Source organism: Apium graveolens, chromosome 2 (assembly GCF_009905375.1).
Source record: "Apium graveolens cultivar Ventura chromosome 2, ASM990537v1, whole genome shotgun sequence".
NCBI lineage: Eukaryota > Viridiplantae > Streptophyta > Magnoliopsida > Apiales > Apiaceae > Apium > Apium graveolens.
The window spans coordinates 91,658,412-91,674,205 of record NC_133648.1 but is presented as its reverse complement, the minus strand read 5'-3'; positions in this window follow the sequence as shown (position 1 = coordinate 91,674,205).

Genomic DNA, 15,794 nt, shown 5'->3' with positions numbered 1-15,794 from the left:
TCTATATATATATATATATATATATTTAAATTTAGGACCATATTTTTTTTTTGGTTTTTTGGGAGTAGATTTAATTGTAAAAATACAGTAATCAACAAGATTTATTTTCTATACAGGAAGAGAATAAAAAACAGAGTGAAAAAGTGGGACAACAGAAATATCCACACCGAGTGTCAAGAAAAGGATACACCGGATTGGAAGAAGAAGAAGTAAGAATCTTATCATTTTTCTTGTAGTATTCACATTTTCAATTTTATGAATATATCTTAATTTTTTGTAGAAACGCTCGGGGAGGTTGGAGCCTGAAGAAAGGCCAGATAGGGCAATTATATGGAAAAAAGCCCGTATGACAGAAGATGGAACTCTTGACCCAGAACTGGCAGAAAAAATTCAACAAATTATAAGACTTATTATAATTTTTTGCTTCTTTAATTTTCCAATCATACCTAATTACTCTCATGGTTTTAACAGGATTCCTTACTCGAAAAGCAAAGAAATGGTGAATTCAAGCCGGATGGAACTAATGATGTACTCACCACTGTATTGGAAACTCCCGAGCACGCGGGAAGGGTTCTTGGGGTTGAAAACTTCATACCTCCAACATTGTACTTCGATTTACCGAAACAGACAAGAAATCACATTACCAAAGAGCAGTTTCATAATCTTGAGTTGCAAATTGCTGAGTTGAAAGCTTTGGTTGCTGGGGGCAATCTACATTCACCAATGTCTGAAAAAGCAAATAGTCCTGGGGTAAAAGAACAAGAACAAGAACTAAAGAACAGAAGGAAAGTTGCAAAAGATTTGATGAAAGATGAATTGATGACCATGAGGATAAAGATGGTGCATATTTTATTGTTATTATTCCTCCTCCTGGTCCACCGGGACAAAAAGGATACAATTACAGTGTATACTTGATTGATTTCTATGATAATGTTGCATGTTACTAAATTGTTTGAGCCGATAGTGTCTATTTTGATTTATAATTATAAACTATAGGGTCCTCGCAAATATGAAATGGCAGTGGAGAGCATTGATAACAAGGTAGCTTTTGGTATTGTTTTTGATGACGAAAATGGAATGAGTAGATCAGTTCATGGAGTGCGTCTAGAACCAGGATTTGTTTATGTTGGGGTGGACGAAAGCATCCAGGACGATGCTTTGGTGCCTATTCCTGTGGTTGGTGAGACGGAAACCGTCCAGTAAGCCATCGGTTCTCATTTGGCATGGCCCAAAGACATGATCATATACACCTCCACTACTGGTTACGAGGTATATAATTTAATTACAAACCAAGTGTCATTATTTTTAGGAGGTTGTACAAATTTGCACTAAAGTGAATAATACCGGTTATATGCTTAAATATTTATTTACAGAAAAAGAAAAATGCGCGGAATGTGAGTGAGGTGCAAAGAATGCATAATCCATTTAATTCTGTGAAGCCAAAGGACAACGTGCCTCCTCGCTTTAGGCTGTTGTACAAATTTGCATCGACAGTGATGAAGGAAAGTGGAAACTCGATACCGGTTCCATGTGATTTTCAAATCTTTGGAATTGAAAGAACTATATATTTACTTCATGAGAACATACTTGAATTGCTAGAGTTTAAAATGATTGGACAGTCTGCTATATCAACATACATGACGTAAGCTTCTTTTTATACTTTTTTAGAATCTGATCTCATTTTATATAGTAATGATCTATTTACAGAAAATATAATTTTTATTATTTTTTAGGTATTTGTATTCAGTGTTTCGGGATACGCCGAGTAGAGATTTGTCAGCGATGTTTGCTTTTCTTCATCCGTCCACATACAAGCTGAATGATGAATTTAATGAATATGTTGTGCGAAGGCTGAAATATGGAGTTCTTCGGATGAACTTTATGCCTTATAACTACAAGTATGTCTCTTTTTGTGCGTCCTATTTTAAAATATTGTATGGCCTTGATTAGTCATATAGTTGTTGGTAAATTAATTATAATGTATGTAAAATTTTCGGATATGTAATTTTTTAAATTTTCGGATATGTATTTTTTAAAATGCATTTTGCTCACTTTAATTTGTTTATAATGAAAACAGTTTACATTGGATTTTGATTGTGTTTTGGGAATCAGAAATTTTCATCCTTAACCATTGCCTCATCATCCTCATCCCCAGGACCTTGAAAAGGCTTTAATGCGGTAATTTTTTACTTCAATTTATAATTATATATTGAATGTAATCGGTAATTGACGGATTTGACACTATATTTTATAATTATAACATTTACAGGGCAGTGAGATCTCATAATGCTTAGGAAGGACGGGTAAACAAGAATCCCAAAGTTAAAAACCTTGTTGTGAGTATTTAGTCGATTTTTTAATTTTTCATTTTTGTAAAATATGGAATTATGATTAATCTTCAATGTCACTAATTGTTAACAATTTATTGGAATGTATAGAGATGCCCTAAACAACCAGGTGGCACATAATGTGGATATGTGGTCATGCGATATATGAAAGATTTAATTGAGGACCAGGAGATGAAGCTGCTAGACAAGGTATATTTTTTACTTTTCTTCATTCTATGAATATTACTTTTCAGTTGGTTGAGGAATGACATAGGCTTTTTGTGTTCCAGTGGGCCTCCAAGAGTCACAAGTCTTATACAGAGGAGGACCTTGACGTCGTTCGCTATGAGACGCTTGATTATATCCAATCCATCATGTAGCTGTTGACGACTCTAGCTTGGTGACTGGTACCTATATTACAATCTGAAAAACACCTTTATTTTGGTTGCATGTATTCGGATTGTAACTAGTAATTAGAAAAGATTATGGATGAATGTCTAGTAGTTCATGTTTGGTCATTTAGATTTTGAAACTATGTAGCTAGTATGTTGGGATGATAATTCGGATGTTTGGAGATTGGGATGTTAATTTGGATGGTTGGAGATTGGAATGATAGTTTGGTAAATATTGGAGCTGAATTTGGTTTTAAATGGAAATTGCTTGGTTTTCTGGCAATTTTTTGGCATCTGTGTTTTTGATTTTTGCATGGATAAAACAGGTGATCAGACATCATTTTATACAAACCAACTGATTTTAAAACAAAGCCATTTATCATCGTTTTTTGACATAAAACTGATGTCAATGTAATACTATAAACATCTGCTACAAAATAAAAAAATGATGTCTATCAAAGCTTGATACATCAGTTCTAGTTGACCATTGACATCAGTAAAAACCGATGTTAAAGACTACAGCAAAAAAATCTTGAAACAAAAAACTGATGTTACTAAGCATTATAGACATCAGTTTGTCACAAATAGACATCAGTTACCAATGAAGAACTGATGTCAAAGGTACTATTAACATCGGTTATTTGATGAAAACTGTTGTTACTGGTACTACTAACATCAGTTTATTGGTTAAATTGAAAGATTTTGCTTAGCTTACATATATTTAAATTGATAAAAATATCATATTATGATGATATATGAAGATTAGATATGCATGAGAATTTTAATATCAAGTACAGAAATCGGTTTTAAACAAAGAACTGATGTTATATGTTGTTTTTAACATCAGTTTAAAACCGATGTTAAATGGGGGGGGGTCTTTAACATCACCCACGAAGACATCGGATTTTTGCAATCATAGACATCGGTTTTTAGCCGATGTCTATTGACTTTTTTCTAGTAGTGCTAATAGCACGGGTTTACAAAACATGCACTAAAATGTACAAAACTCTTTTCTTAAGCAACCTTTTCTATTTCCATTTCTAGTTTAGCAAATCTGTGCTGAATCTTGCAGGTCTGTGACCAACCTTTGTCTAGTTAATCTTGGCCCTTGATCTTGTATTCTCCCCAGCTACTTTTTAGACTTTTCAATCTAGTTGATATATTGTTTTTTGACTGATAATCTTGAATCTTCATTTGTTTGTAATCTGTATTTGAGAGGCATGTCGAGATCTCTAGTTTGTTATATAGAGAAGTGACATCTCGATAAGTATAATGACTTATCGAGATCTCTGAGTTCTCTATAGGTATATTTGACTTGTCGAGGTCTCTTGATATTTGCATGATAAATGACTTATCGATATGTCTGAGATCTCTACATGTAGAATCGACTTGTCGATATCTCAGAGATCTCTATATACATTTTGAATTGTCGATATCTCTAAGATATCTAATGATAATTTGACTTGTTGATATCTCCAATATAATGCCCCCAAATCCGGGGTCAGGAATCTGGGTCGTCACGCAATCCTTCAATCATGTGTAACCTGCATTAACTCAATAATCCAATAATTCCATAATGCAGGCCCCCAATCTTACACACTCACAAGTTATAGCCTTAGAAATGACGTACAACAAGTATCATCCATTATTAAAACTCAAATGTACTTTACAGGATCTCAAACAATTATTCATAACCTCTACATGAAGTTACAACAATTACGACTGATATCTTATACCTATCTGATACTCTGGCCCACCTGAGACAAAACTGCCAAGGATTCTCCCCATGACTGCAAGCGACTAAGTCCCACACCGGCATACTGGTTATCTTTTGTGTTGTGTCATTTAAAAGAAAGCAAGATTGAGCTATAATGCCCAGCATAATAATGTACAGTATGAAAAGTCTGTATAATAAACTCAAGTAAAACGTCATATATGATAATTACGTTTTATTCAAAAATAGTTTTCCTTGGTGATACACACCTTCTTATGAAAACAATTCTTTAATAGATTATTATCCTGCGAATACCTTAATGGTAAACCCATCACCTAGGCTTGGGTTACGGTATTGCATCACAATTCCAATTGGAAGAATAGGACATTCGTTGGAGCCACCGCATACGATGATCAGTCGTACTACGGAAATAGTAACCTTTTCTACTAGTAGAAGGACGACACCTTCGTATCCCGGTTATCACCCTTGCCGCATTCGGGCTACATGTCCCATTTTTGGGTATACACACACTTCACAAGTTCCTGAGTACACAGAGTACCTTCGCCTGCGGTACCTTTGGTAGTCCACTAGCACACATAGTACTAGAGTCTACCCCTCCCTTGTCCTTTTAAGAAATCCTATCATATCTCAGGAACTCGAATCACATCGAAGTTCTCCAAGCATTTTGCTTGGTGATAGGTACAACTTATCTCATATGTATATATATACATATGTACTTCCGAGAATTTTCGGAGGAAGTACTAAGATAATGTGAGTTGACCGTTGTCAACAGATAGATAAATGAGGGGGGAGTTTTTTTTGAAACTATATTTAAAATATTTAAAATACGTCAAGATAATATTCTTTGACGATATGAAAATATTAATATGAATTTCTGAAACTCAGAAAATATTATAAATTAGGTTTTATGATTTTTAAATGATATTAAATCATTTAATAAATATTGAATAATTAAATAATAATTATTAAATAATTAAACCTCAAATAGTTTTTCTTTAAAAGAATATTTGAAATAATATTCCTTAACTAATTTAAGTTTAAGTAAATATATTAATCTTTAATGTATATAAAATAATTGGTTTTAGATAAAATAAACGTTGGAGAATACTTCTCCCTTTTTAAATGAATACCTGAAATAATATTCATTGCTCGGGTAATTAAATAGAGTTGAGGGAATACGATCTTTAGAAATCATTTTTAAATAAAATTCGAGGTACTTTAATATTTCGCAAGAGGACATCGAGTCCTTTGGAATAAAATAGCTACAAACTTTTAATCATCCCAAAATATCTCCGGGATAATTCCGGGGTTTATACTTTATAAAAAAACTGATCGACTCTCGGTTTTACAACTTATACATCACGCTCTACTGTAGCGTTAATATTCTTAAAAAAACACCTCCGAAATACTTCCTGGGTTTCAATCAAATTATACTGACCGATCCTCGGTCTAAAATATACTCATATATACAACGCTACTCTCTAGCGTTATCGATTGAAATTCGGTAATATTCATATACCAAAATCATTATCATATCGTATGATATTATATAACATAATTCGTAAAACATCATAAATATAGCATCATGTATATATCGACATTATTTGAAAACAAACACAACACAACAGTTTCAAAAAGGCAGGGTTTGAAAACTTGTCTGGAGTCCAAGACACGTTTCCCGACTTCCTCTCGTTCCGGGTTTTCTAATCAACAAACATCATAATCTTAATCAGTATTCCTACTCTCATCTCCAACCTATATTTCTAATAAGTTCAATACTTTATAACTTTCATCATTTGACCGACTCGAAATAAGTATCAATCCTTGGTCGAAACGGACGGTCAAAGTGGTCTTCCAGATTTGACTTTACCGAATATTACTATTACGCGACTCACACTCTATCATTTTTAATAAATCGTAAAATCAATATTTTAATATGAAACCACCTCAAGGAGCTTCTTGAGTGCTTTTAATATTTATCCTAAAAGTTTCATTTTGATAAAATGAATTTAATTAGGTGAAAAGCATTTCAAAAGTTTGGTCAACTACGGAGTTTTACTATTCAAACCGCTTTCACTAAAACATTGATATCTCTCAAACCGTTAACTCAATTGATGCACCGTTTTTGCGTGCGTGATCTAGACAAAATTTAGAACACATCATTTGAAAATGGTTTTCTGGTAACAGGGGTAAAAATCCCGAAGTGGCAGTTTCTTAACAGGGGTTGTTTTTGACATTCGCTCCGCGCGACCCCGGCTCCGACATTTTTATAAAATTGAAAAATCAACATTTTTACTTGAATTTTTTATGGCAGCTAATAAACTCTATTTCTCAGTAAAAATTTCATGATTTTCAAATTTTTGTAAGTAGATCATTTATATTTACAAAGTTTGTAATTTGTAGCAGTTTTGTCCCTTAAATCCCTTTTACTAAAACGGTCATAACTTTTGATCCGTAAATCGGAATCAAGCAATTCAAGTGCCTAAATGATCCTCATAACATTTTATATCATAATCAAGGAAACTACAGTTTATACATTCGGGAACTTCTGCAGAAACTTAAGTTGAGTTTTGTTCGTTTTAACAAGGTTACGATTATGATTCGAGTTTCATTTACGTCTTAAATCATTATACCACCATCAACAATCATCAAATCATCATCTCAACACTAAATCCTCTCAAGAACATCATGTTCTTGAGGCAACAATCATCAACCTTGAAAGTAGTTAACTAAACATCAAGATAATATCAAATCAATCATCAAAACCATACTTATATCCAAGATCCTTACTTTTCTTGAAACTTAAAACTTAAACAAAGTTTGGATGAATGTTTATACCTTCCTTGAAGCTTGTTAATACTTAATAAATTCCTAATATCCTTGATAAAGCCTTGGTCTAGCTTTAGGAGCCTTAAACTTTCATGAAAAATCAAGAAAACAAGTTAGTGATTTTCGGAGTTACTATTCACCACCAATTTTGAGCAAGGATTTGACTATGCTATACTAATTCAATGGCCATGAAATTTTTAAATTTACCTTGTATATGGTATGAGGAAGCTTTGGTTAAAATTTGGTGATTTGTGAATAAATAGATCATGAGATATGAAATCTTCTTCCCGTGGTGTTCTTGGAAATCAGCATTGGGTTTTTGGAGAGAGAGAGAGAATAACCTTGCTTGCTTCTTGGAAATGTGGTGGAAATAGGCTTTTGTGACTTTAGAAAGTGTGTAGGACAAGATGCATCTCATTTTCAAAGGCTAGACTTAGCTAGGTGTCTCATTTGTCAAAGCTTGCATGATAAGCTCCTTGAATTTATGTTTATCAAAATTTGTTATTTATTAATTTTTGTAACTAGCTTCCTAATTTATTATTTGTTGAATAAATTTATAAAATACTTAATTTCCTAGGTTATCACTTGATTTTGTCATCCTACATTATATCGCTTTCGTTCATGTACGTTTAAATCAATTCCCGTAAATGCTACGTCGAAGAATTCCGCTAATCGTAAATTATTACCATTTCCAGTGCTCGTACTTGGTTATGAGTTATGAAATTATAATTCTCAAGATTTTCTTGGTCATAGTATAATTCTCTTATTCCTCGATGGCTCATAAAATAATATCATTTGGACTATTGGTTTTCTTCGAAAACTCACGACTTTTGCATACACTCATTTAGTATGTATAACCATAATATGAACTCGGAAACTTAAATTAAACACTAGTATAAGGTGTGGTCACAAAAGTTTTTAATAAACCTCAAGGTTACTATTCCTAAAGGTCTTTTACTAACGTCAAAAATTTGGGTTCTTACATCCAATCTTCACATCTTCATTTTAACTTGTCGATATCTCTGAGTTCTCTACATTCAGAAATGTCTTGTCGATATCTCCAATCTTCATATCTTCATTTGACTTGTCCATATCTCTGAGACTTCTCTATAAGCCATTTTGGACTTCTCGATAAGTCATTTTGGAGTTCTCGAATGACTTCTCTATATTGCTTGATCTGTGACTTGTCGATATCTTGACTTATAACATTTTTCATAAAATTGATTTATTCAACTCCAAGCTTCTGTATCATTTCTCTGAGGCATGATCTAACTTGATCTTCTTCTAGTGTTTATTCCTTAGGCTTGAACTGTTTACAGAAAAATACTCCAGTCTAATCTTCTAACTATTTTTGTAGACTCAAGTAATATAATACAAAATACAAAGTTGATTATCAACCAACTAAATCTTAGGGCTGTCAATTTGACATAGTCTTGTTATTGTATAGGCATGTCTTGTACACTGCTTCGGCGCAATCAAGACATTTGGGAGGGGGAGCTAGAAAGGAACGACGGTACAAAGTGTTGTCCATAATTATGTAATGACCATCCTTAGATCGCAGAATTTGAGCTAACCTCTTGCCTTGGGGGGTGATTCCTTCTTAGAGGTACAAATAGATGGGGGTCATCCAGTTAGATTTCTAAGAGAGAGTTATAATTTCAACAGGGTTTTAAACTAATGGATCCACATAGGGAGATGAAATAATATCTTGTACATGACAGTTAAAGGAGAGAGGTCTTCATCTGTAGCCAGGCTTACCAAAGTATCGGCCCTGTGGTTTTCTCTTTGCAAAATCCTCTATAAAGTAGCAATTTTAAACTGTAGAAGCCTGCTACGGGTTTTTTCTAGATATTTCATCATCAAAGGTGATTTGGCTGCTAAACCTCCAAGTACTTGATTTAAAATAGGCTGAAAGTCGCTATGGGCTTCAATTATTGGACTTGTAGAACTTTAACCATACGAAGGCCAGTCAAAAGGCCTTCATATTCTGAGCAATTGTGGGTGGCAGGAAATTCAAATTTGATGAATTGTTGTATTTTAAATCCTTTGGGGCTTATTAACAAAACTCCCACTCCATTACTACCGGTTTTAGAGGACCCATCAACAAACAACAACCAACGAAGGGGTAGATGTGTTAATGCATGTGAATTTTCTGGAGGGGTTTCGACTTCTAAAGGCAAGAAGCATTCAACCAGAAAATCGGTTGGAGCCTGTCCTTTGATAGACTAGCGAGGGAGATAAGTGATATTGAAGAGGCTGAGTTCAATGACCCGATTCACTAGTCTTCCAGAAAGATCTGGTTTATGTAGGATCTTCCGTAGAGGATTGGTGATGTATACCTGAATATCATGTCCTTGGAAATATGGGTGAAGTTTTCTGATAGCGAGGAGGGAATATGCCATTTTCTCTATGGTAGGATATCTAGTTTCGTCTTTCCGTAAGATATGGATGACATAATATACATGTAATTGTTTATCATTTACCTCTCGGATCAAACATGAGCTTACAACCTTATAGGCTACCGAAAGGTATAAGTATAAGGGCTCACCCGGGACACACTGTGAGAGGACAAGATGAGATGTTAGATAAGCCTTTATAGAATCATCGGCCTCCTAAAAGGAATGATTCCATTGGATATCTTTGGATTTATTTACCCCTCTTAAGGCATCAAAGAACGAGATACTTTTTTTAGCCAACTTAGAAAATAAACCTCCATAGGGACGTCAAACATCCATTTAGAGACTAAATATGTCTAGGGTAGAAGGTGAAGGCATCTCAAGAATCACGCGGGTCTTTTCTGGATTGGCTTTTATGACTCGTTCGCTGATCATGTGGCCTAATAACTTGCCACTGGACACTCTAAATGTTTATTTGGATGATTAAGGCGAAGATCGTAGCTTCGAATGGTTTCAAATGTTTCCTTAAATCTTGAAAATGGTTTTCCTCTTTTTTAGATTTAACAATCATATCATCCAAATAGATCTCTAAATTCCTTATAATTTGTGAGGAGAATATTACACTGGATATCCATTCAGGAAACTGAATTTCATAGATAAAGTTGGCTTTGAGTGACTTACTGAGCCCCCAGGCTGGTAATGAGACTTTCTTACCTTCCGGGCAGGTGTAGATAATCTATACCTAGAACCTTATTCGCCATAAGATGTACCATTTCCTCATGATTATGAAGATAAAGACCTTCGGGCTCTTTGAGGGGCACGTTCTCCACAATAGTGGGTGTTGTAGCTGGGATATGATCATTGAGAGTGTTCATCTTGAGATCCTGAATATGAACGTCCAGGAGAAGTAGATCGTGAGGAATATGCCATATATGATCTTGATACCGCTTCTGGATAATAAGGAGGATATTTAACCCCATGTTGGTTAGTGGCCATCTGGGTTGTCAAGTGATCCATTTATTCTTGCATATATTTTTTGTGGAGCTCTTAAGTTGAATAACATGCTATTTGTAGGTGAGTGACTAGGGGTTCTAGAAGAGTTTCCGTAAGAGTGAGACTCGTTGTTTGATCCGTCATTCATCTTTCAAGATAGCTGAAATAAAAAAAAATTGTCGTTGTAGGATGGTGGTGAATATTCCTCGTCGAGATCCCCGGCGGCGGCACCAATCTAATGGTCAGGGTTTAGGTATTGATTTTTGTCCATAAGAATTGGTCCGAGTTCTTGGTGGTTAAAAAATTATCCCCGTCTCTCTCCTCTTTCTCCTCTTTTATCCTCCCTCTTAGCCAGATGTCCTCTATGTCTATAGCCTGGTGACTGGCGAGGGCAATAGGGTCACGTGGGGGGCAGAGAATGGATGGGGAGAATGATAAGGTGCCTGAGTGAAGGACACGTGTAAAGTAGGATAATGGATAAGATCATAGTGGGGGTCTACGGAAACCAAAAGCATGGTCATGCCCTCGGTGGGTGTAGGCCCTTACTTCCTAAGGGGGATGTTAAGAGATATTGAAGGGAGAAATATATAGAAAAGGCATGCGCTTTCCCTTGTGGTGATTAAGTATAGGCTGAATGGAAAGTGTTCCGTAGGCGCCCAATTATCACAAAGCCATCAATAATCATTCACTAGTAAGAATTTTATATGAACTAAATTTAATTATATGCGTTACTACTTTTGCAAACTATACAAAATGAAATAATTATAATTAGGTCTTTTTTCGAGAGAGAACCCTCTTATATGGAGAACCATAGAGAACTCTTGATTATATTATAGAATTTCATAAAAAAATGTAAATTTTTTATTTCAAATAATATAAAGTTTGTTGCTATTGTAGAATCATAATTATATTTTAATATAATAAAAAGGTTTACAATTGAAATTTGAAAATAAAATTGATTTTAAATATTGATTCTACTGTGAAATAATTTTGGAAAGTGTGATTTCGTTGTGATTCTACTACATAATCACTTTAAACTATTTTATTAAATTTCAGTGATTTGTAAATAAAAAAATTGTGTAATTTTTTTTTGAATTTGGTAATTAAATTTTGTAACTATATATGATGAAAAAATGAAATAATGTGCATATTTTATATTTTTTAAATAATAGTTCTCGACGATACACTATATAAGGGTCCCCTCCATGGATTTCCACTATATTATATATATATATATATATAAGAAAGTTCTACGAAGTCCGTGTTTTTTATGGAATCCGGGAGTCCACATATATCCCACATTTAAAATTGTTAGGAATATGTTGTGAATTTTGATGACAAATTAAACAAAACACCTTAGTAGATTTAACTCAGTAAATTTTGTAGCACTCGACGAATGATCAAATATAGTCCCGACGGATGACAATTATGTAATAATAAGTATTGTAGCACATTTCCTCAAACAACTTTGTGTAGATTCTGTAGGGGTATTTGAGTCATGTTGACTACTAGTGGATATGCAGAATAGGTTAATTAATTGTAAATATAAGATGTCTTGTAATTCTGTATAAGTGAAATGGAGTCAAGTGACAAATACTACCCGACAGATGATAAACAAAGCTACCCGACGGATGATCAACAAAGTTACCCGAAGGATGACAAACATGTACCCGAAGGATGATCAAATTCAAATATCTGTTAATAGTGACAACATAGTCACATGCGTTGGGGGTTTGCAAAAGGAATGTGACAGCCTGTTAAGCAGGAATTTGAGAACAAAGAAGCATTACCATTTCCATGCAATTGTGAAGTTATTCAAAGATGCTGGAATAGAGTAGTGAAGTAGCATGGAGTTAGACTAGATATGTTTTGTTTTATTATCTTGTCTTATTGTCATGTAAACTTGGTGATATATATAAACCAAGTGTAGCTAGTAGAACATTCAACTAAGCAAACACATTTCAAAGAGAGATAGAAAAAGCTGTACTTGTCAAGAATCTCTTTGTAGTTTACTTGTTCTTCTTGTAAAGCAGCTGTGAGCCATTTTGAGCTACACAGAGTTCTCAAATTGATATATATATATATCTGGTGGATACATTAAAATCCACCAAAAAGTTTTAAAAGCTTGTGTTTTTATTACTTTGTGTTTTGGTTTATATAATCCTTTCATTCCGCATTGTGCAAATCAAACACTTATATATATTCAGTTATAACAGTTTTAAAATATTAAAAAAGTAGCCAGAATTACATTCAACCCCCCTTCTGTAATTCTTGTTGTATTGTTAGGGAATAACAATTGGTATCAGAGCAAGCTATTGAAGTACAAAGAGTGTAAAGATCACAACAAACAGCAAGATGAACAAGAAGGATGTTGGAGTCAAAATTCCATTTCTGGACAAAGATAATTGTCACCACTGGAAGGTGAAAATGCATCTACATCTTTTTTCCCAAGATGAGGCCTATGTGGATTGCATAGAGATGGGTTCTCATGTAACAATGAGAGTTGCAACTGGAAATGAACCATCTGTTCCCAAACCTAGGCATGAATGGTCAGATCCTGATATTGAGCAAGTTAGGAAAGATAAGTAGGCCATAAACATTTTGTTCAATGGAGTTGATGGTGATATGTTTGATAACATCATTAATTGTAAAACAACTAAAGAGGTTTGGGACACAATTCATATTATCTGTGATGGTACTTAGCAAGTAAGGGAGAACAAGATGCATATCTGATTCAGCAATATGTGCATTTCCACTGTGAAGAAAGTGAGTCTTTCACTGATATTTTTAGTAGATTTCAAAAGCTACTAAATGCTCTGAAGTTGCATGGAAGAGTTTATCAAACAAAAGACTCCAACCTCAAGTTCCTTAGATCTCTTCCAAAAGAGTGGAAGACAATGACAATTTCATTGAGAAATTCTCAGGATTACAAGGAGTTTGTTGGATATATTTGAGATGTCATGTCTAATATGTTTCATGTTTAGTTTTCAGATCTTAACAAATAGGATATATCAGTACTTACTGGAAGTCAGGACTTAGTGTCATATCAGGACTTAAGGTTATATCAGAACTTAAGTACGAGAGGACTTATAGTTAAGGAAGGAAGCTGATTAACAGTAGAAGATTGAGACTAATACAGAAGAAGATATGAAAGGAAAGAGTTAGAGGACTAGAAGAATTATATAAGATATCTGATTGATATATTTTACAAGACAAAATTATATTCCATATCAATTAGAAGTTATTTTGTAACTGTGTACTATATAAACACAGACATAGGTTTACACTATATATGTTATCATTATCGAGAAGATCATACATTGTAACCTAGCAGCTCTCGTGCTATTTGTTCATCACTGAGAGAGGACAGTTCCATTGTAACAGAGTTTATTATATCGAATACATTTGTTTTCTGTTACTTGTGTTCTAAATCGATTTGATTGTATTCTACACTGTATTCAACCCCCTTCTACAGTGTTGTGTGACCTAACAAGTGGTATTAAAGCCTATCTGTTAACACACATACAGTAAAGATCCAAAACAATCATGTCTGAAGAAGCAGAAAATTTAACCAAACCCGCCAAAATTGAAGAAACTCCAAAGACTCAAACCCATAGTCGATATGAGACTATTAGGGTTCCCATATTGAGACCTTCTGAGTATCCCATATGGAAAGTGAAGATGGCAATATTTCTGGTAGCTACAGATCCATAATACCTTGACGGAATTAATGAAGGACCACATAAGCCAACCAAGCTCTCTGTTGTAGTTGCAGATCAGCCAGCAAAGACCGTACCAAAGGAGAAAAGTGAGTATACAGCTGAAGATATCTCATCTATTGCCAAGGATGCAAAGGTAAGGCATTTGCTGCATAGTGCTATTGATAATGTCATGTCAAATAGGGTAATTCACTGCAAGACTGCAAAGGAGATATGGGATGCTTTGGAGACAAGATGCCAGGGAACTGATACAATTAAGAAGAACATGAGGACTATACTCATTCAAGAGTATGAGCACTTTGACTCAAAAAGTGATGAGTCATTAACTGACTTATATGACAGGTTTGTCAAACTCTTGAATGATTTGTCACTGATGGACAAGGAATATGATCTTGAAGATTCAAATCTAAAATTCCTTTTAGCTCTTCCTAAAAGTTGGGATTTGAAGGCTACTATTATAAGAGACAACTATGCTCTTGATGAAACTGCTCTTGATGAAATTTATGGTATGCTCAAGACTTATGAACTTGAGATGGATCAAAGAAGCAAGAGACAAGGGAGAAAGTCAAGGACAGTTGCTCTTAAGGCTGAGGAGGAATTCCCCAAAGTGGTTGTCTCAAAGAAAGGCAAAGGAATAGCTCTCATCACAAAGTCTGATTCAGAATCATCAAGTTCTGATCATGATGATTCAGAAACTGAAAGTTTACCTGAAGTAGATGCTGATGAAGAGATGATGAAATTGTGTGCTCTTATGGTGAAGGGTATCACAAAGATAGCCTACAGGAAATTCAGAAAGGGAAAGAAGTTTTCCAGGAAAAGTGGAAGTTCTGATAAGAAGAGTTTCAGAAAATCTGAAGGAAGAGGAGGAAAGTCTGACAAAGGAGATTACTCAAATGTCAAATGCTACAATTATGGTGAAAGAGGCCACATATCTCCTGACTGCAAGAAAGGAAATAGTGACAAAGGCAAGGCACTTGTCACAAAGAAGAAAAGTTGGACAGACACTTCAGATTCTGAAGATGAGGTGAACTATGCCTTGATGGCAAATACTGATGGCAGCCCTGAAACTGCTGAGTTAAAGGTACCCCAAACTACTTATGCCTTTCATACTGATGATATTACTGAGTTGAGATTATATCTTAAAATCATGTTTATTAGCTACAGAGATCAAACTTTAACATGTGAAAGATTAACTTCTGAAAATCTTGCTTTTAAGAAAAGGAATGATTATTTAGAAAATGAGTTAGTTATGTTCCATCAAACTCAGAAAGAGAGAGATGATGCTTTTTATGTTAGAGATGAATTGCTGAAATTGAATAAATCTCTAAAAACTGAGTTAGAAAAAGAAAAAGAGATTATCAGGACTTGGACTAACTCTGGCAGAACAACTCAAAATTTATTAA